Genomic DNA, 21,966 nt, shown 5'->3' with positions numbered 1-21,966 from the left:
CTATATCGATTTGGAGGAAGGATATCAACGAGAGCAAGTTGGATTTTGAAATTGAATCCTAAGGGCGACATACGCATGATCGATATCAGGGGTTTGGAACGGTAAATCAGTCGATGAAATCGAATGCCTCCTTTGACTAACATCCATCGATCGATGAAGAACACCTACTTTTATGGAATGATTGAGAGCGGTGACGGAATTGAAGCCGATCAACGAGAGATAAGCGATCAATGGAAAAGGTATAGATACAGTGAAGAACACAAGGATAGAAAGAAAATGAGTAATTTAGAGATTGTTTTATTAATTGGTAAATTAATATTTATTGATTATTTCCTATACCAAATTTATCCTTGTAGTTTATCTGTAAAAAAGCTAAAATACTATTAAAATCACTCAAATATACAATTATGCCACTTTTGATCTAGTCAATTAAAAGTTTTGATCTAACGATCAAATTTTAGTTTCCGATTATTGGAAAACGATAAGTTGTCAAATGATCATTATATAAAAGATGTCTCAAAATTTATTGCATGCAATGAAACAACAACGAAGAAAACAACAAAAAAAAATATTAAAATAATAATAAAATGGCAAAAAAAAATCATTTTAAAGATATATAAGATGAACCCTTAGATTTAATGGCTCAAATACTAAAACCATAATACAATTAAACAATAAGGACAAATTTGCAAAATAATAATAATAATAATAATAAACTTTGGCTAAACATGTGACATTGAGTTTACCGTTTAGGACCAACCGACTAATTTTCTAATTTACTCTATTATATAAACCTGTGATAATAATATTATTAATTTATTAATGGGTATACCACTGCATACCAAGTTTATAATTATTATTTATGGTATAAAAAATACACAAAATAAATGCAGGGCATCTAATGAATATACGGATTTGATTGGTCAAAGACCACCAAAAAAAACAAGTGGCTCGTAGATGGTTTACATGTTTTCACTGCGATTCCAAATTAATTACTTTTCGGATATTTTCATTTTGGTGCCCATTTGGACCATCGATAGACCCGGGTTTAATATTTAGTCAAAGTCGTGGGCCTTTCGGGTGTGTCATGTGTGGTTCCAATATTAACTATTTTGCTCAACGTTAGATAGTGGTTTCAATATTAACTATTTATGGTAGGTTCATATGATTTGATATCTCATGACATGAATAATGAGTAGGTGGCAATTATTTTGAAAAGGAAATGTTGTTGATCTTTGCCTACCTAAACAAATAAAAATTGGGATAATAACTTAAAAATATAATATATTTTTCGATTTGTACACATTTGGTTACTGAGTTTTTTTTTTCATTCATATTACCCTTTCAACATGTTAAAATATACACATTCAGTCATAATACTCTAGGTTAGTCCGGAAAAATAACTTAATAGGGTAATATATTTCTTATTTTTTTACACATTTAATCATTAATATTTTTGTACACATTTAATCCTTAATACTTTTTTGTTTCAAAATAAGTCATTTTTGTTTTTGTGCTCATTTATTATTTATGAAAGATTTCTTTAGTTTTTTCTTACGATATCCTACGTGAGACAATCATTGATGAAGTGTGTGCGGTTGTTGATGTTTATGTGTAACGTCTCATTTTCACAACAAATTTTTTTTATTTCTAAATAAGGCAAAAGTCCCTAATTATAAGTCCATTATTAAGAAAAAACGTTTATTCCAAAATACATTTATCGAAAATCAGAGTAATGTAAGAAACACGGAATCCTCAACACTATTGATGATTGTGTACATTTATGTTTTCGTCTTTCTACGATCAACGATAGAACCTGAAAACATAAACAACTAGGTAAACACAAAGTTTATTGAGTTTTCTCCAAAATACTCGATACAACAAACGTATTATCATGCATAACAAGCCCACACTCATCAGATTGGAATACTTTGGCCCAATCAGTCATCAGACTGGAATGCCAAAATGCAACAGGTCCAATCAGTAATCAGACTAGAATACCTAGGGTTTGTCGGCATGCCGCCTTAACCCAACCGCTCTTCTCAAGCCTCACTGCCTACAACTTACAGTCGACCCGCACCATGTATCTTAGTCTACAGTATATAGCAGAATCACCTCAACCTATCCCACCACCATATGATTATCCCATGTAAAATGTCATGAGAAAACCTAAAGAAATCATTCATAAGTACCGAATGAGTACAAAAACAAAAATGACTTATTTTGCAACAAAAAAATATATTAAGGACTAAATGTGTACAAAAATATTAAAGACTAAATGTGTACAAAGTATGAAATATATTACCCTTTTAAGTCATTTTTACCGGCTAACTTGGAGTAACCGGTCATAAGGACTAAATGTGTACAGTTTAATAAGTTGAAGGGTAAATGTAAACGAAAAAAAAAATCAGTGGTTAAATATATACAAATCAAAAAATACATTACCCTTTTAAGTCATTATTCCATCTCATAATGTCTTTCAATCCGCTAAACCACCTTCCTAATCATGGTAATACGAATGTTCATGTTGTGATGATTCGACTTAGAAAGATAATCGGCATCCAAAATAAAACAAATGTAGAACATGATAAGTCTAAAAAATTGCAATGTTCAGTTAAACATATGATTTAGCAATTATTTTTAACTAATTATTTAAGTACAAGCGAAAAAAATTTATAATCACACTAAATTTACCAATTTCAATTTCAAGTCATAGTTATTTTCAAAATAAAATAAATAAAAAATATCTAAAATATAAAATAAAACAAAACACACACACACACACACACACACACACACACACATATATATATATATATATATATATATATATATATATATATATATAAGTCCAACTGCAAACTCCATTTTGGAGAGCGGACCAACAAACTGATCCTGAGATTCATTTGAATTGTCAATTACATTCAAAATCTTACCAAACAACCTCCGCTTTCTACATAAACCAATAAGATACACAACGTTTACAGTTCATGTTCAAAGATTTGTCATGAAATTTGATCAATTTGCAATGAATGCAATTTAATAAGAAAAAAAATACATCAATAAAATGCATAAGATTTTTTCATATTCGAATTCAATATTTAGATTGAGCTGGAAGAATATCCAACTAAAGTTCAAATTTCTTCTCGTATCCTATACACGGTACTTCCTCCCTTTCCCCTCTATTCTATTTTCCGATTGTTTTGAGATAGTTTCTTTATAATTTAATATGTTTCTTCTTTCAACTACTTCTCGTTATACTTTTAGCTACTTTTCGTTATAACTGACAATTGTTAGGTAATAGATCAGATCGTTATTCATTGGTAAAATAGCGATTGAATCATTGGAGAGAGAAGAAACGAAATTCACGAGAGGGAATCCACAGCTGGTGGTGGATGGTGACCTTCATGAGATGGCAAATATGGTTGTTTGGAGTGTAAGCTCTTATAAATCTGGCAAGATGACAATTATGAAACCTACTGGGAGTATGTTAATTTCTCCCTTTCGTTTCCCCAATCTTTTTAGTTTTCTGTGTGTTTGGTGCTTTGGTTTTCCAATTGACAAATCCTTTATTGATTGTGGATTCAAATCAGATGGTGCACAACCATAGTTTGTTAACATTCAGTTCCAAAAGAAAGTTAAACTTCAGGTACATACAATCTTGCTTTCTCCTTATATTACTCTAGCAGTCTGATTTAAGAAGCTTAAACTTTGTGATAGAACAACGTTAGTAATTTGATAACTTATGTATGTTCTTGAAACGTCTTCAAAATTTTGAACTTATTAAAATAGAGGAAATGCATATTCTAGTTTTGTTTCCTTAATCATTAAATCACATTTTGCATTTGAAATCTATAATAGGGTTTTATTGCTTGTTCAGTAGGTGGGGATTTATATTGATTTCAATCTTGATGAGAGTTATAGACCTAGTAAGATCTCAATTCGTGTAGGAGATGGTTTACATAACTTACATTCTCTCTTCTCAAAATTCTAATCTTTGGATTTTATTATTACTCTTTTGGTTATTGGTTATTGGACTACAAATTATAGTATGAATTGGTTATAATCTTGATTGAAAATTTGAAATTGATCAATGACAAAAGACTAGATAAATTGTATGTAAAAAGAATTAGAAGACTTTAAAATTGAAAGGTGACCTGACTTTTCTTTTTCCCTTTGTTAATCCTTGGTAGAACTGGATTTTAACCCCTGTTGGTGCATGTATGTGTATATGCAACATATTGTGCCCACCAGCTGTTTGAGTCTATTCCTCATAGAACTTGCTCATATACAATGTACATTTGTTTTGACAAAATGTAGCCACGTAACTTCTTTTGTCTTAAAAGATTAATGTTAATTCCTCATACGACCTTGGAACCATGTGGTTTTTTTCTAGATTGTAGTACTCTGCATGTGCTTTATTTTAAGCTCAAACAACATTTTAATACGTTAAGAATTGACCGACTTATACAACTCTAAATAAGGGTCATTATTTTTTGTTTTTTTTCAACATTTTATAAATTTCTAACTCAACTTTGAAAACGCATAACTTCCTCATATGAGCACGGAAAAAAGTCATTTCTTTTCTAGATTATTGTATTTTGTGTGGGCTTCATTTTAAGCTAAAAAAACATCTTAATTTGTTAAAACTGACCAAATTTTACAGCTCTAAACAAGGAAAATTGATTTTTTTGGATTTTGTTTCAACATTTTATAAATTTTTACTCAACTTTGAACATACATGTATGTAACATCCAGAGTTCAGGAGTGGAAGTTCAGGGTTCAAAGTGAAAATGTGAATGGTCCACTCGGCGAGTCCATAGGTGGACTCGGCGAGTAGGGTCGCGACTCTGGTCGCGTGTTAAGTGGCCAACTCGGCGATTCGGCAGCTGGACTCGGCGAGTTGGTGCTGTGTGGAGAAAACCATAATCCCAGGGATTGAGCCCTATATAAAGAACATAATACCCTCTCCCCAGCCTCTTTGCTCTCCCTTGAAGTCCAGAAACCCTAATTTTCGTGTGTGAGAGAATTATAGAGCATTTGGATCTTGAAGGAGTGTTTGTTGAAGAAATCTTTGAAGATTAAGAGGCTTGGAGCAAGGGGCTTTGCAAGGTTTTGGCTTATTCTTCTGTTGAAGTCTTCTTTGGAGGTAAGGATTCGTTGCTTGAGCTGTTATCCACTTAGATCTATTATTTGTGGGGTTTTTGGGAATTTATCTAGTGCTATCTTGAGTTTGGAGGTTGGATCTGAGGTTGCTACCTCAGATCTGATGGGTTTTGGTCCTAAGAACATCCTATGTGCTCATACAAACCCTAATGCTTGGATCTAGGTTTCTCTATTGTACATGCAAGTTATCCAAGACTATAAACCTTAATTCTAGCATTCAAATAATCATATTAACATGAGAATAGGTTTAATATGTTACCTTGATTGTTATGTAGCAATAACAATCCCAAATCTCCTTGTATTGACTTTGGAAGGCTTAGAGTCACAAGTGTCACTCCTCTAATGGTTCATAAACACCATAAGCAAGAGGATGAAGAGGAAAGAGGATGGAGGCTGCCCAAAACGTGTTCTAACCCTAGAAGAGAAGTTCCCCACGTTTTTGAGCCTTAAGGGTTCTATATATAGTGAGGCTATTAGGGATATCTAACAAGGAAACCCTAATTTGGTTGCTTAAGCCCTAAGCAACCCATGGACTCCTTTAATCAAACCCTTGGACGATTTCCTTATGGGTTTCCCATTAGAATTCGTCCACCCCTTGATTCAAGACAATCCATGGCCCAAATTGCAATTATCTTATAATTATAATTTCAGTCCCTTAAGTTTAATTAATCTCTTTTAGTCACAAAACTAATTACTAATTAATTCTTGACTAATATTAACTAAACAATATGATTTCTCCTTTAATATATTATTCCCATAATATATTAATAAATCATATTTAATCCTTTCTCTCCATTATTCATCCTATCAAGTTGCTTTGGTGAAGGCAACCCAAAAGGACCATGCACCATCGGGTCAAGTACATACCAAAATAGTTATGGACTTAGACACTAATCCAACAATCTCCCACTTGGATAAGTCTAATAACTATTATGCGTATGACTTCAGATCCTGATCTGCAATCGTAGCTTTCCAAAGCCGCTGTCAACTCTGATTCTATCAGATACGCGTGTCCTTAGATAAGGGATCATATATTCCTCCATTCTAGATATCATATGAGATATGATTTCAAATCATTCTCTTTGTACTATATCTCGATTCCGATTTATGATGACTGACTAATTGAACAAATCAAATTAGCCATAGCCCGGCCGAGCATTTACATTTGTCATCACTAAATCATCGAGGGGCCTAAAGATATCGCTTTTATCCTACTTTGAATAAAAGGAACGGATAAACTTTGATACATTGATTGCTTGCACTCACTCACCGAATCACACACAACGATATGTTTTATAAGACCAAGTTACTAGTGCGTTTACAAATTATCAATGTGCAACCGATTTGTAAGATACAACTCACACATCTCGGTTTCAAGAATATAAGATGTTATCGTCTCACCAATCACTCGTGATACAATTCATGGAGTGATCCAAGTGAGCGTGGGTTTAATCCAATGCTCAAATTCATATTCATAAGCACTCATGAACGTTGTAGCAAACATTTGCTTATGTCTAATGCTCTTTAGACAATCCACACACTAATTCACGACAGTCTTCATTCATACCTACTTCCAACATATGAACGACTATGGCCCGTTCGAATAATTTGACTGTTCTTAACCAATTAAATTATTCTGGAAGTCAAAACATGCAAATGTGAAACACAAGAATAATACTAATCCCATATGGCCTCAAACCTTTGAGTATAAATAAAACACCTTTTATTTATCACCATATCGATTACTCATTATTTGTCATTCCGGGTAATCAACTTTTTACTTGAATTACAACACTTGTCCCATGCTCCTAGCATGCACACAATGTTTACCTATGGTTCTTACTTTGTGAAATAGATCACATTGAACACATTTCCAATCATTCTCATTTCACAACTCCAAATCCTTTTTCCATAAGTGAAAAAATATCAAATTCTTGCTACTTATAGAATATGCTAGATTCTAACATTTTATGCAACGATCCTTTCGTAATGTCACTGCACCAAAGACACAAAGACTATTGCCAATGAAACTACAAAGTCCTCTATCGGAGATTGTTACCATACAATTCCTTAGATATGATGTCTCTCACTCAAAATACATTCCTTTGAACATCCCTTGCATAAAAGTTTCTAATCTAGTCATAGATTTTGAATATTCCATTCCCAATATGGATACATTTCCATATTTTCCATATGACAACTTATTCTTAATAGAATCTTATCTATTCATAATAATGTCGATATGGTCCATCCAATATGGAAACATTTTCATATTTTCCATATGACAACTCATTCTTAATAGAATCTTTTCTATTCACAATAATGTCGATATGGTCCATTCAATACCATGCTTCCAACTACTCACAAGCAACCAATCCTCGTCGAACTTTGGATTGTCCTTTGATAGTTGTTTAATTATTTTAGTCAAAAACCGGTTCTAGTTCCTTTTCCCTCTAAATGCGCTAGACATTTGGAAAATTTTAGAATGGTCAAATATTAAAGCATTTGCAATCGATCCTATACTCGAAGCGTATGGGACACGACGCATAATGTTTTATTTGCTATGTTCTCAAAAATTCGAATTGTGAAGAGGAATGCCGTAATCATAATCGAAATTCTGAGAACACACTATGTACCTTTGACTAAATTTATTAACATTCCACAACCTAAGCCTTTAGATTTGAAATGAAGCATAATATTATCTCCCTTAATTATAGCAAAACAACTTTACAACCCTTACGACTTTGCAAGGTATAACTCTTGTTTTCTATAATTAATATTGCTACCTTGCAATACTTTCCTTAATAATCATACAATCATAACATTTATGCTCCCACTATCATGATGATTATTATAAAACATAACACTTATGCTCCCACTAGCTTCGACATGTATTCATAAACATCTTAACTTTCAAAAAAACAATACTTATTGAATTTCTTAAGTTCATGTTTCTAATACTTACTGCTTTGATAATCTTTTATCAAGGCTTCTTATACACTTTTGCCTTAGATAGTTCATATGTATGTCTAAACAATTAAGACTAATTGCCAAACCTCACAATTCAAATTATGTAAAGGGATACCGTAACCATAATCTAATTCAAGAATGCAATTTTACAATTACTATCTTCTTAAAATCTTTCTTAGTGAAAGCATTTCCTCACAATCATTTTCATGAAGGATGAAATCTTATGACACTTAGATTTAAACGGTGTATGTGTTCCTATCCATGTGAATTTGTTAAAACCAAAGTTTATGACAAATTCAAACTCATATGGACCGAACTTTCTTAATCTTGATTTCTTGCCTTATGGTAGCACAGCTGCCCACCATGTCTTCCAAGTAGTTAAGCAGCTCACCCTTTCCTATCAATGTACCTTTCATTGATAAAGGTGCCTTGCCTTTTATGTGTTCAAAATGAGAACTCATAGAACTCAAATGCATAATTAACTCGATTGGATTGACACATAAACAAAATAATGTCAACACGATAGGTTGTAAACCTCAACTCGTGTGCTAGTGATGATCGATAAGGTCTATTTTGATTTGTTCTTGAAACCTTTCAAGACCATTAAGACTCCCACTGACTCCTTGACATATAAGATTCTCTTGTCAATAACCATTTCTTGACAAACAAATATTCAAGAGTTAGTGTAGCTTTTATCAAAACACTTCATAAATTGGTCCTAGTTGGTCTTTGTCTTATCCAAGACAACACAACTTTCCATATTTGATGAATGTTATAAACCTTCTTAATACTTTTCACTCAATATCACAATCTTAACTTTAAGACTTGTTTTGGAACGAAGTATGATTGACTTCTTGATTTAACCATTTCTTGAATTCTTGATTCCTCTTCTTAGACATACAATTGTACTAAGACTCACTTAGAGGATCAATTGAGATATGGTTCTTAATCATTAAGACCTATCATATAGCATAAAAGGTACTCTCCCTTCTTCTTAGAATGGAGAAACTTTTATCTTTCTGCCTACTTGATTCTTCTTATTCGTTCTGCTATTGATTTAAACCTTTTCAATCAATTCAGAATTACACTTAATCTTATAAGTATAATCATATTTACTAAACCTTTAGTAAATCATGACAAATAACTTTGTTACTCTTATGGTGGACTTGATCAATACGCAACTTTGTGTACTCGATCTCCTAGTCCTTTACTTGACACTTTGTCAATGAATTAGTCTAATTTCCAAATATGAAATTTCTCATTCATCGTGCAACCAAGTTGCATGATTCCAAGTTTCTGTCTAATTGAAACTTGGGCGATGAGAAACTCTCCCTATTTGGTAATTTTTTCGACATTTCCATAAACAACATAACTAAGAATCAAATCCATTATTGCTAATATTAGAAACATTCAAACATCAATTTTTCATATACGCCATTATAATGATAAATAAATAGTATAAAATCAAAATTTATTTTATTGCGGAAAAATTTGTCCTTACAATGCAATTCATTGAAAAACTATGCTAATACATATTTCTTAGCAATCTAATTCTAACTCTAAGTAGTAGCTCAAGAATCTAATCTTCGAGAAATGCGATCGAAATCCATTCCTTCACGGTTAGATTCTGCTCACTTCTTCCCTTAAGCTTCCTTTCTTTTCTTCAATCCTACAAAACATCAATTGCAATCTTATCACATTATGTATTAAGAATCTAGAATAGAAGCTTAAAGAGTTAGTTAATGGATTTTACCTATATTAGAGCCATACGTTTCGACTCTCCCATCTCTTAGATCTCTTAGGTAAATGGGGCAGCTTTGTCTCCAATGCCCTTTCTCTTGGCAATAAAAGCAAATTGACTCTTTTGGAACATGACATGGTACTACTTCAGACATTACCTTTCTCTTATGATCAAACTCTTCGATCATGGCATGTCTTTTGTTGCCATTGTCTATATCCATAGAGGTCTTGAAGGTAGATTCACCAATCAACTTTGCTTTTCTATAGCGCCAAACCATTGCTGATTCAACAGCAATAAGCATATATGTGAGATCTATAAGGGTCACGTCGCAGTTCATTGTATAGTACTCTCTTACGAACTCACTATACGAGTTAGGAAGTGACTGAAGAACCCAATCAACAGCCATCTCCTCACAGACAACGGATCCCAACATTCTTAACTTATCAATGTCTGACTTCATCCCTAGGACGTGTGCACACACCGACTTTCCTTCTTTATGTTTACTTTCCAAAAGGGCTTGAGTGAGCTTGAACTTTTCAAGCCTTTGAACTTGTGGGTTAGGGAGAATAATTTTAGGAGGTGGAGGAAGTGAAGCATGATTTCTTGTTCCTCGATCGAATCGTGGAATATCATCTTCATGTGGAATGCTTGTTCCACGGGATTCGGGAAAACCATAGTTGTCGAACTTTGACATCTACAAAACGGGAGAAAAACGAATTCAAGTTAGTTGATTGATTGAGTCCTTAGTATATCACCCAAATGAGATACTAAGGCTAGGACCCAACACAATATTCTACAACTCGGGAGAGGGATGCCGTAACCCAAATTGCAGAACATTTGAAGGTAAGTGAATGACGATTCACTAATTTCCACCATGAAAAACGAAAAAGAAATTTAAGTTTTAAATCTATGAAAACTCCTAGATCCTTTGAGATTCATTGAACTTTCAATGGCATGTTTAAATCTTGATATGCCCCTCTAGTTTGTGACTGGGATGCCGAGGATCACAAAGCGGGTGTGAATAACCATGCAAACTTACAAGGTGCCCTCACATATTACATTCACCTATTCGATGTGCCGGTAAACCACACACGCTCCACCGAACTATGACAAACATTTAGTCACCCTTTGCTACCTTTGCTTAGAACCATTTAGTGTGCCGGTTAACAACACACGCTCCACTAACGTCTTCGCAAGGGCACAAAGTGTAATTTCATGGAATTGCATCAATTCACTTTTGCCTAAGTAACTAAGATTGGGAATTTTATGAAAACATTTAGTTACTTTTATACTTCATTATTCTTATAATGGAAGGTTTTGTCCTATCCTACCCGTTCGGCTAACGACCCTCCACTAGTCAAGAGTGCGGTGGGTAAGAGTGGATACCCATTCAATCGCCATTTTATAGGCAATTTTCTTAAACACACCTTATAGACCAACTTTGTGAATGAGGCCTACTAACGGTAAGACTGACTTTTACTCATACATATATATAATGTTAGACTTTTAATGTTACATATATATATATATATATATATATATATATATATATATATATATATATAGGGTGTATTTTAACACTTTTAAAATACTATGTGGTTAAATTTAACAATTATACCTTTAATTCAATTAAATTGTAAACCTAAACTTTTATGGATTTATTAAACTTCTTTTAATTATACACCATAATTAATTAATAAAACCATAAGGGTGTGATTTGAATCTTTTCAAAACAATACTAGGCTTTTAGAATTTAACATTCCTAATTAAAGTTTTAATCAACTTTTAAATTCCAAAACTTGAGGGCAAGCTTTGAAACATTTCAAAACATTAGGGTTTAGAATTTAAATATATATCAAAATTAAACTATTTAATCGAAATTTAAATTCCAAAACTTGAGGGCAAGTTTTGAAACATTTTTCAAAACATTAGGGTTTTAACTATTTAAATTTCAAAACAACAAAACTTTTGGGTTCAAATTTAAACTATAAAACCTAAAGGGGAAAATATGAAACATTTCATAACATAAGGATCAAATAACAAATAATCTAAATTAAAAATTAATCACATAATTATCCATATTTGATTTATTTAATGATTTCTTGCAAAACAATTTATCAATTTAGTCAAAATAATTAATCAATTATCACATAAAGAAACAATTATCTTATTAATTGATAAATATCTTCAATTAGATCAAGAATATAGTCAAATATATCATAAAATCGGATTTATATTGATCTAATATGATAAGGTAACTATCCCAAAGCAAACACAACAAGAAATCCCGAGATATGCTCCATCTGACGAGTTGACTCGTCGAGTCAAGCTTGGACTCGTCGAGTCCAGCCTCCAGAAACCAAAAAAATGAATTTTTTTCAAACATATCAAACATCAATACAATAGAAACCAATCTAGGATCTGATACCACTGATGGGTTTTGGTCCTAAGAACATCCTATGTGCTCATACAAACCCTAATGCTTGGATCTAGGTTTCTCTATTGTACATGCAAGTTATCCAAGACTATAAACCTTAATTCTAGCATTCAAATAATCATATTAACATGAGAATAGGTTTAAGATGTTACCTTGATTGTTATGTAGCAATAACAATCCCAAATCTCCTTGTATTGACTTTGGAAGGCTTAGAGTCACAAGTGTCACTCCTCTAATGGTTCACAAACACCATAAGCAAGAGGATGAAGAGGAGAGAGGATGGAGGCTGCCCAGAACGTGTTCTAACCCTAGAAGAGAAGTTCCCCACGTTTTTTAGCCTTAAGGGTTCTATATATAGTGAGGCTATTAGGGTTATCTAACAAGGAAACCCTAATTTGGTTTCTTAAGCCCTAAGCAACCCATGGACTCCTTTAATCAAGCCCTTGGATGATTTCCTTATGGGTTTCCCATTAGAATTCGTCCACCCCTTTATTCAAGACAATCCATGGCCCAAATTGCAATTATCTTATAATTACAATTTCAGTCCCTTAAGTTTAATTAATCTCTTTTAGTCACAAAACTAATTACTAATTAATTCTTGACTAATATTAATTAAACAATATGATTTCTCCTTTAATATATTATTCCCATAATATATTAATAAATCATATTTAATCCTTTCTCTCCATTATTCATCCTATCAAGTTGCTTTGGTGAAGGCAACCCAAAATGACCATGCACCATCGGGTCAAATACATACCAAAATACTTATAGACTTAGACACTAATCCAACAAGATCTAGAGTAGTGATGATCCAAAAGAGCATAAATTCCCTGTTCAAAAGCTGTTGATCAAGCCTTTTAGTCCCAAACCTTAGCCAAGAGTGTATTATGCTTAGATCTCCTTGGATTCACATAAAGTTTGCCGCTTTACGTGATGGATGGCTTGTATAAGAGTAGATCTATGGATTTGAGACCCTGCATGGCTTGGAAAGCCTCTGTATGGGTTAAGAGCTAGAGGTGTTCGGCGAGTCACATGGGTGTACTCGGCGAGTTGCATGAAGATAGGCAGCAACTCGACGAGTTGGAAGAACAACTCGAGGAGTTGGTTGAAGATAGCCTTGGACTTGGAGAGTCTCTTCTTGGACTCGGCGAGTCTGGTCGTGAGGTCCTAACCTTTTCTGGTTAAGTTGTGAATCGGTGAGTCAGGGGATGACTCAGTGAGTTGAGTACGGTTCGACTCAGAGTTGTGGGACTCGGCGAGTCTTGGGGTGACTCGGCGAGTTGAGTCGTGTTATGGGAGTTTCAGAGCATGGGGACTCGACGAGTCAGCGGGTTGACTCGGCGAGTAGAGTCAGTCATGAGGGTTGACTTTGACTGAGGACTTTGACTTTGACCAAGAGTTGACTAGTTGACTTCCAAGGGTGTTTTGGTAATTATGGGTATTTATTGAGTTCAGTCTTTTGGTATTGATTAGTGGTGGAGTTCGTGTCGGAGGTTGGAGCAGCGTGATCTTATCCTTTCAGTCGGCGGTTGCGAGGTGAGTTATCCTCACTATATCAACAGGGTCTAAGGCACCAAGGCCGACCCTTTATCGGATTGTAATCCGAGTATTGTTGTTATGTTGTTGCTTTGCTATGTTTGCATCCTGGTAGTTAGGATGGTATATGTTAGAGACCTGGTTAAGGTCGGTATCCTGGTATATAGGATGATGTTATGCTAGTGCTCGGTTAGGTCGGTATCCTTGTTAGGATGAGGTTATGTTATGTGATCTCCCAGATCGGTTTGATTGGATGAGGATTGTTATATGATTATAAGTTTATGTGCTCATGGTTGTTGGATTGGGGTTGGGTTGAGGCGAGTCCTGCTTTGTGCTGTAGGCCAACATACCCAGGGCGGACCGGTTTTCCCGAAGGCCCAACGAGCGGTCCGGATAGGCTGTAGGCCCCACGAGGGCGGACCAGACGTGCCGAGGCTCGGAGAGTGGACCAGGCCGACTGAAGGCTCGGTGCGGACATACCAGTCATACTGTAGACTCAGAGAGTGGACAAGGTGGATTGAAGGCCCGGTGCGGGCGGACCAATCACACTGTAGACTCGATGTATATGGCTAGACTCGGAGGGTGGACCAAGTGGACTGTAGGCCGGTGCGGCGGACCAATCACAAAGTAGACCCGAAGTGCATGGCTGTTCTGTATCGGTTATATGATATGGTTATGTTTGTATGGCGTTGGTATTTTGGGGGTATCTCACTAAGCTTTCGGGCTTACAGTTGTGGTTTAAATGTTTCAGGTACTTCAGGAGACTGTGGCAAGGCAAAGGCATGATCGTACCACTCCTCGGGTTTTATGTGTTTACGATGTGGTTTCTGGGAAATACTCTGATAATAAATGTATTGAAAACCTTTTTGTAATAACTTTATGAAATTGGGATGTTTTTGAAAAGTTTAAATTAGTTGGAATTTTTAGAGTGTTACAATGTAACATCCCAAAAATCATAAGTAAAAATTTCATTTTTAATTCAACCAAAAACCATCAAATATTCATATCAACCGTCCAGAAGTATGTCATAGTAAAAATAGTTATCAGAGCACAATCCCAAAATCATAAAAGTTCGAAAACATGGGTGGATGCACTGCAATCAAGTCGGGACCTTCCCCTTGGAACCGAAAGTACCTGAAACAAAGCTTAAACTGTAAGCACAAAGCTTAGTGAGTTCTCCCTAAAATACCACATACCATACATATAATGGGCCACGTCTGGGATTGGGCCCCGCCCCGTACAGATATGTCTGTAACGTGTGATGCGACCCACCTAACACACTCATTAGGCCTCGCCTGGCATCACGTACCGCCCGTTATACATACAAACACACATAATACATACAAGAGTCACATATACAACTAGCATTCTAATAAAAATAATCAATGAGCCGACATTAATGCCTTCGACCCGCTAAAACATTGTGATAAGACTCACAATGTTTTAGCGGGCCGAAGGTACTAATGTCGTCTCATTGATTATTGTTACTAGAATGCTAGTTGTCCGTGTTTGTATGTATATCGGGTGAGGCCGGATGTTAGGCGAGGTCTGATGAGTGTGTTGGGAGGGGCCCATCACATGTTATAGAAAGATTTGTACGGTACGAGGCCCAATGTCGGGCAATGCCCGATGGATGTCGGGCGAGGCCCATGATATGTGGTATTTTGAGGAGAACTCACTAAGCTTTGTGCTTACAATTTAATTCTTGTTCAAAGTACTTCTGGTTCGAAGGGAAAACGCCTGACTTGATCGCAACACATCCACTCATGTTTTTGCATTTTTATAATTTGGGGATTGTACTCTAAAAATTGTTTTTACTGTGACATACTTCTGGATGGTTGATATGAACATTGAGTATTACCGACGGCCGCCAAGGCAAGGCGAAGGCGCTAGTTGTGAGGAGTAGAGCTTTTCAGCTGACAGCCGAGGAGGCTCACGCATCACCAGATTTGGTTACATGTATGTATTTCCCCCTATTTTATTATTTGTTTTGATGTTTATGATTATTATATAATTGTTTTTGTATAGGGACATTCCTAGTGAACGGTGTTCCATCTTTAGTTATGTTTGATTCGGGCGTCACCCGATTGTTTGTGTCTATTGAATTATGCAAGAGGTTCGGTGATGCTCCGGGGGAGCTTGATTATCCATTAGAGGTAGAGATTGCTGATGATCGTTTAGTACAAGTATCGATTGTACATCAAGGTTTTGTTCTGGAGTTATTCAACGAACGGTATCCGATTGATTTGGTTCCCATTCCTTTGTGCAAAAGCAAGGTGATTATAGGGATGGCTTGATTGATCCCTAATGGGGAGATGATTGACTGCGGGCACCAGTTAGCTCAGGTTCGAACCCCAAGTGGGGAAGAACTGGTTATTCATAGCAAGGGTGCTCAGCGGGGACCGACTCTTAGTTCAGCTGCGAGAGCTAGGAGATATCTACATCGCGGGGGTTCTGGTTTTGTGGCTTATGTATTTAACACCAGGGAGAAGAAGAAGAGAATGATTGATGAAGTATCGATTGTTCGCGTATATGTAGATGTGTTCCCGAAGGACTAGCCCAAAGTGCCTCTAGTTAGGAAGGTGGAGTTTCATATTGATCTGGTTCTAGGTGCAGCTCCGATAAACAAGACACACTATTGATTAGCACCGTCAGAGGTGCAGAAGTTATCTACCCAACTGCAGGAGCTGTTAGAAAAGAGATTTATCAGACTGAGTAGTTCACCTTGGGGAGCACTGATATTATTTGTGAAGAAGAAGTATGGATCACACAATATTTATATTGATTATCGGGAGCTTAACAAGTTAACAGTGAAAAACCATTATCTGCTTCTGAGGATTGATGATTTGTTCAACCAGCTTCAGGGTGCGTCTTGGTTCTCTAAGATTGATTTGCGTTCAGGCTATCATCAGACAAGGGTTCGAGATGAAGATGTCCAGAATACAACCTTTAGGACTCGTTATGGTCGTTACGAGTTTGTGGTGATGCCTTTTGGGCTTACCAATACACCATCAACATTCATGGATCTCATTAACTGAGTTTGTAGACCAATGTTGGATCGTTCAGTCATCATGTTCATTGATGATATCTTGGTCTATTCTAAGACCAAGGAGTAGAATGATGATCATTTGCGAAAGGTTTTGGAAACTATAAGGAGGGAGACGTTGTATGCCAAATTCTCCAAGTGCGATTTTTGGTTGTGTGAGTTGCAGTTTCTGGGGTACCTTGTTACCAGAAGGGTATTTTGGTTGATCCGGCTAAGATCGAGTCTGTAGTGCGATGGGAGGTTCCAAGGTCTCCATTCGAGATTCGGAGTTTCCTTGGTTTATTTGGGTATTATCGGAGGTTTATCGAGAATTTCTTGAGGATCGCAGTTCCGTTGATTATGTTGACGAAGAAGTCTGCTAGTTTCTCTTGGGTGCCTGAGTAGTAGGCGACATTTAAGAATTTGAGGCAGAAGTTCGAGGCTCCGGTCTTGAACCTTCCATAGGGTGTGGATGATTTCGTGGTGTATTGTGATGCATTGATTTCAGGATTGGATACAATTTTGATGCACATGGGTCGTGCAATAGCTTATGCTTCGAGACAGCTGAAGCCTCATGAGGCAAATTATCTCACTCATGATTTGGTGCTGGGGGCAGTGGTGTTTGCCCTCAATATTTTTCGACATTACTTGTATGGGGTTCGTCGTATCATTTACATGGACCATAAGAGTTTGAGGTATCTGATGGATCAACCAAATCTAAACATGAGACGGCGCAAGTGGCTGGATGTGGTGAAAGATTATGATATTAAGATCCTTTATCACATGGGGAAGGCCAAGATGGTGTTCGATGCTCTTAGCCACAAGGAGGTCGGTACTCCCATCATGGATGTTTGTCTGAGGATGATTGTGATTACCCCACTCTTAGAGCAGATATGGGAGGCTCAGGTTGAGGGTATGCAAGAGGAGCACCAGAATAGTAAGTGCATAGTGGGTTGTGTGGCTTCTTTTGATTATGATAGTCAGGGATTATTGAACCATCATCGGAGAGTCTGGGTTCCATATTGCGGGGGTGTGTGGCAGATTTTGATGGAGGAGGTGCATAAGTCGAGGTTTTCTATTCATCTGGGAGCGAAAAAAATGTATAGAGACATCTGACTTGATTATTGGTGGCCCTGCATGAAGAGGGATGTGGCATGGTATGTGGAGAGGTGCTTGACTAGTAGGAAAGTCAAGGCCGAGCATCAACGACTTCACAACAAGATGGAGCCGTTGGGTGTTCCCGTTTGGAAACCGGAGGATATCAAGATGGATTTTACCACAAAGTTACCTCAGACTGAGCGAGGGTGGATTCAATTTGGGTTATTGTGGACCGATTGACCAACAGTATACATTTTATCCCCATTTAGGAGAGCATTTCTATGGAGAAGTTAACAAATGTGTATATCCGATAGGTTGTAGCATGACATGGGGTTCCCATCAGCCGTCTCAGTGATTTTGGATCAGGATATTCGGTTTATTTCTAGGTTTTGGAAGAGGTTCCATGAGGAGTTGGGTACTTGGTTGCACTTCAGTATAACCTTTCATTTGCAGACCAATGGTAAGAGCAAATGAACTATCCAAACCTTGGAGGACAAGCTTCGGGAATGTGTATTGGATTTTGGTGGTCGCTAATATACGTATCTTCCATTGGTTGATTTTTCTTACAACAACTACCACACCAGTATTGATTGACATCCTTTTGAGATGCTCTACGGGAGAACATGTAGGACCCCTATTTGCTAGGGTGAGGTCGGAAAATGAGTTATGGGTAGCACAGAGATGGTGCTCCAAACTACTAAGTTGATCCAACAGGTGCGGGGGACATTATAAACCGCACAAAGCTGTCAGAAGAGTTACGTAGATAGACGCCAGTCATATTTGGTATTTCAGGTTGGGAATATGGTACTCCTAAAGGTTTCACCTTGGAAGGGTGTCATCCGGTTCAGGAAGCGGGGCAAACTGGGCCCCAAATATATCGATCCTTTCAAGATTTTTGCACGGGTATGCAGGGTTGCTTATCGTTTGGAGCTACCCGGGGAGCTCATTCAAATTCACAATGCTTTTCATGTCTCTTAGCTATGGAATTGTTTGGTTGATGATTTTGAAGTGGTTCAATTGGAGGATATGCAAGTGGATGAACGCCCGAATTACATAGAGAGACCGAATTCCATCCTAGACAAGAATACAAAGACTTTTTGAAACAAGGTTGTGGGTCCGGTGAAGGTGTAATGGTAGCACCGGAAGGGTTCAGAATGGACATGGGAGCATGAGGAGGAGTTGAGAGAGCATTACCCATAGTTGTTTACGGAGACGGACTTCGAGGATGAAGTCTGATTAAAGTGGGGGAGAATTGTAACACCCGATTCCCAGGTAAATTCATTCAATTCTAAATGTTTAATTAAATTACATCCGTGTTAATTACACTGGGCGTAATTGGGGTACGTTGGGCATACCTTGGCAAGATTTGGACACAAGGTGTTCCCCCTAGTATGCTGGGCGTACCTATGGTATGTTACTCGAGCAAAGGAAAACCCTAAAATTTAGGGTTTGGACCCTATTTAAGAACCTTTAACCCCAATACCTCTTCTATGATTAGCCTCTTTTGTCCCAAAGCAGCTTCCACGAAACCATAATCCCTTTTTAGAGAATATTGAGCCTTATATGTGTTTTGGTGTGTGTTTGGTGCATCTTGAAGAAAGAAGAACCCTTTGGAAAAGCCTTTGTTGATTTAAAGCTTGTTGATCCATAATATATTCACCTTCATCATCTTCCAAAAGGTATAAAGTCTTAATCTTGGTGATTCTTTATTTAGATCTAGGCTAGTTAGGGTTTTTGGCATATTTTGGTCCCTTAAGTTGATTCATGTGAGTATAAGCTACTCTAGAAGTTTAGAATTGTAGATCTTGATGGTCATATTATGAAGTTAGAGTGTTAGAAATGGATGTTAGGCCTCTTTGAGCCATGAAAAGGCATCAAGTTGATGACTTTATCATTTAAGACGTTTCCCAAGAACTAGATATATGATTTGGACATTTGGACTTAAGGCATTAAGAGCTTAATGGGAGTTTTGGTAATCAGGGGGTATATAGGTGTACACTCAACGTAACATGTTTTAGCCTAGTTTTCCCTTGCTGTGAGAGCTTGTATGTTGGGCATAACAAGGTGGTATGCTTAACATACTCACCAAAAGCCTTTTTGGGCCATTTCTTAGGCCTTAGGTCTTTTAGGATTGGTTCATGACTTGTTGGGCCTACGGTCGGAAGGGTAAAAAGATCTTTTACCTTTTGTGAGAGGGTTTATGATTGGGCTTATAGTTGTGGAGCCATCGTAGCAACAACTTGTGTGTGACTGTTCATCATATGATTGAGCTGAGTCTTCTCACAATGTTTTAGCAGGTTGAAGGCACACACATCGACTCATTGATTATTGTTATTAAAATGCTAGTTGTCTGTGTGACTCCTGCATGTATTGTATGTGCTTGTATACTAGGGGTGAGTATTAGGACCGCCAGAACCAATGTTGTATTTTCTCTATTTCAACATTTTTTTTGTTTTTTTGAATCTGTCCCATTTTTTTAAATGTGCATAACTCATTCATATGACATCGGAAGTACTTAACTTTTTTTTTTCCAGCATGTAATTTAGTGTCTGTACTTCATTTTAGACTATAAAAACACATATTTTGGTTAGATATTGAATAAGTTATAGAACTCGAAAGACAACATATCAATGTTGCATATTTTCTGTTTCAACATTTTCTTTTTGGAATTTGTTCCGCTTTTAAAATGCGCATAACTCACTCATATGAAGTCAAAATTACTTGATCTTTTTTCATGTAATTTAGTGTAATTTAGAATGTAAAAAGTCATAATTTGGTTAAATATTGAATTATTTACAAGCTCCGGAAGATAACATATCATATATAATATTTCAACCGGTTCTAGTTTAAAAAATAACTGAAAAATCGGGACCGGAACCAGAAATAGTGCTAGAACTGGCGTCCGGTTCCCGGTTCTTATAATACAGGAAAACCGGTTCCGTTTCTAAAGCTCATCCCTAATGTATACTAGGCGGGGCCAGATGCCAGGCGAGGCCTGATGAGTGTGTTGGGCGGGGCCCATCGCATGTTACTGACAGATCTGCACTTGGAGGGCTTCAATGTTGTGTGAGGCCTGTTGTATGTATGATATGTGGTATTTTGGGGAGAACTCACTAAACTTTGTGCTTATAGTTTAAGTTTTGTCTCCGGTACTTCCGGTTTGAAGAGGAAGAGTCCGACTTAATTGCAACACATCCACCCATGTTTCCACACTTTTATGATTTTGGAATTGTACTCTGATAACTATTTTTACTTTGACATACTTCTAGGTGGTTTGATATGAATATTTTATGGTTTTGGTTGAATTAAAATTGAAATTTTTACTTATGATTTTTGGGATGTTATACTACATAACTTCCTCACATGACCTTGGAACAAGGTCACTTTTTCTAGATTGTAGTACTCCATGTGGGCTCCATTGTAAGATCAAAAAACATCTTAATCTGTTAAGAAATGACCGACTTATACAACTCTAAACAGGGGCTGTTGGGTTTTTTGGTTTCTGTTTCAACATTATAATTTTTTTACTCAACTTTGAACATACATAACTTTCTTGAATGACCTTAGAAACATGTCATTTTTTTTCTAGATTGTAATACTCGAACTTCATTTTAAGCTAAAAAACATATTAATCTATTAAGACTTGATCGACTTATACAACTCTAAACATGGGCTGTTGGGTTTTTTGGTTTGTGTTTCAACATTTTATAAATGTTTTACTCAACTTTGGACATACATAACCTCCTCATATGACCTCGGAAAAAGGTCATTTTTTCATAATAATATGTATTTACTTGCCTTATACATATACTTATTCTTATTCGTATGCATATACTTATAAATATGTATATGTCATATACTTATTCTTATGCATATGCATATGCATATACTTATGCATATACTTATTCATATGTATATGCATATACATATATTTATTCATATATATATATATATATATATATATATATATATATATATATATATATACTT

General features: G+C 36.1%; 1 long non-coding RNA gene across 1 annotated transcript; it reads left to right on the top strand.

The window, feature by feature from the left end:
• The first annotated feature begins 2,881 nt into the window (after window positions 1–2,881).
• Window positions 2,882–21,820, top strand: LOC122196793 (uncharacterized). The gene is made up of 6 exons (XR_006188860.2): window positions 2,882–3,162; window positions 3,305–3,485; window positions 3,594–3,649; window positions 4,759–5,149; window positions 14,605–15,812; window positions 15,882–21,820. It is a non-coding gene; the product is annotated as an uncharacterized LOC122196793 (long non-coding RNA).
• Window positions 21,821–21,966: the final 146 nt, after the last annotated feature.

Source organism: Lactuca sativa, chromosome 2, assembly GCF_002870075.4.
Source record: "Lactuca sativa cultivar Salinas chromosome 2, Lsat_Salinas_v11, whole genome shotgun sequence".
NCBI lineage: Eukaryota > Viridiplantae > Streptophyta > Magnoliopsida > Asterales > Asteraceae > Lactuca > Lactuca sativa.
The sequence above is the reverse complement of the archived record's forward strand: the minus strand, read 5'-3'. Positions and strand labels throughout refer to the sequence as shown.